This window comes from Gekko japonicus, unplaced genomic scaffold (genome assembly GCF_001447785.1).
Source record: "Gekko japonicus isolate JY-2015 unplaced genomic scaffold, Gekko_japonicus_V1.1 scaffold3173, whole genome shotgun sequence".
Taxonomy (NCBI): Eukaryota; Metazoa; Chordata; class Lepidosauria; order Squamata; family Gekkonidae; genus Gekko; species Gekko japonicus.
In genome coordinates, this window is record NW_015163184.1 from 70,458 (window position 1) to 72,199 (window position 1,742).

A 1,742-nucleotide genomic window follows, 5' to 3' on the forward strand; every position below is an offset into this window, starting at 1 on the left:
GGTGAGCTACTGGCATTGAAGCTGTGAGCGAGTGATTTGACTGCTGCATAAATTAGTTTGTTCTAGAGCCATCCTCCCTGAGCTAAGAGAAAAGTGTGTGAGCCAGAGGGTAAAAAACTGTGAGCTAGCTCACACTAACTCAGCTTAGGGGGAACACTTCTTGGCACCATCACCCCAGTTGCCTTCCCCCTGCCCCAAACTAAAAAGCCACAGGTACTTCAGCCATGCCGGATGAGGTACCACCCCCCTGATCATTTGAGTCACCCTTTTTAGCACTTTCGGCACTGGGGTTGCCAGCCTCCAGGTGGGGCCTGGAGATCTCCCGCTTTTACCACTGATCTCCAGCTGACACAGATCAGCTCCCCTGGAGGAAACGGCTGCTTTGAAGGGTGGACTCCATGGCATTGTACCCTGCTGAGGCCCCTCCCCTCCCCAAACCCCGCCCTCTCCTGGATCCACCCCCAAAGTCTCCAGGTATTTTCCAGCTCTGACCTGGCAGCCCTGTTTGGGACGCCGAGTGACCCTAAGGTCTCTTTCTTAGTCTCTCTCCACTGGCTCAGACCCTGTCAACATATGAAGTTAGGCAGGGGTCATTTCCTGCAGGAGCACACAGGAGCGGAGCTCCGGCAGTAAAGAGCCCAGGGGGCGGGCACATGCACCAAGCCCCACCCCCTGCTCCCAGCAGCCCTCAGTCAGAGCAAGGAGCAGCCAGGTAAGTTGCAGAGTCCCCCCCTGCCCCCCGGTCCAAAACAGCCCAGTGGCACCTTTAAGACCAAGTTTTATTCAGGTACGAGCTCTCCCTCCTCTGGGAGGACAGATCTGCACGTTTCCTCCCCCCCCCCAATAGCTAGCAATCCAAAACAGTCCAGTGGAGCCTGAGCGGTGGGTGTTGCCTTCTGACACACTTCCGGTGATGTCAGGGGGAGTGGCCTATGCAAACGAGTTATGCTAATGAGTTATGCTAATGAGATCCTGCACCTCTTTTTCTACCAAATGACCCCTGAAGTTAGGACTCTTTTGGCCCCAGCAGCCAGCCATCCCTTTGCCATTTCATCATCCATGACAGTTGCCAGCTCCGGGTCGGGAAACACCTGGAGATTTGGGGGAGGGGAGCCTGAGGAGGGCGGGGTTTGGGGAGGGGGAGGGGCTTGGATGAGGTATAACGCGACAGAGTCCACCTTCCAAACAGGCAGCTGTACGTGGAGGAGTGGGGATATCACACCCGGTTCTCCCAGATTAGAGTCGGGTGCTCTTCACCACTGCACAAAACTGGAGATCTCCAGCCGGCACCTGGAGGTTGGCAATCCGGCAACCTATCCACCCAATTTGGACTTTCTTTCTCCTGGAGTTCTTCCGTTATGTTTCCGCCACCCTGACCAATTTGGTGTCCTTCCCAAACTTCATCATTGTTATGTCTTGAGAAAACATAAAGTGAAGCCTATTTAACATTGCTCATTATGCGGATTGTAAATACTGACCATTGGTATGCCTTCTGGAGGGAATGGTTTTGATTGGTGCTGTAATGTAATGTGATTGGACGTTACCTCTTGATTGCGATTGGTTATATTGTACATAGTGTGATTGGATACTGTAAATATCGGGGGTGTGGCTATCTCAGCCAGAATTGTATATAAGTTGCCGTTTTGCCTACTGAAATGTCTAGCTGGACTAGTCCTTAGCAGGTCTAAGGTTTTCATGCTGTTCTCACTGTTTCTGAGCTGAAATAAAGCTGAATCACTTGT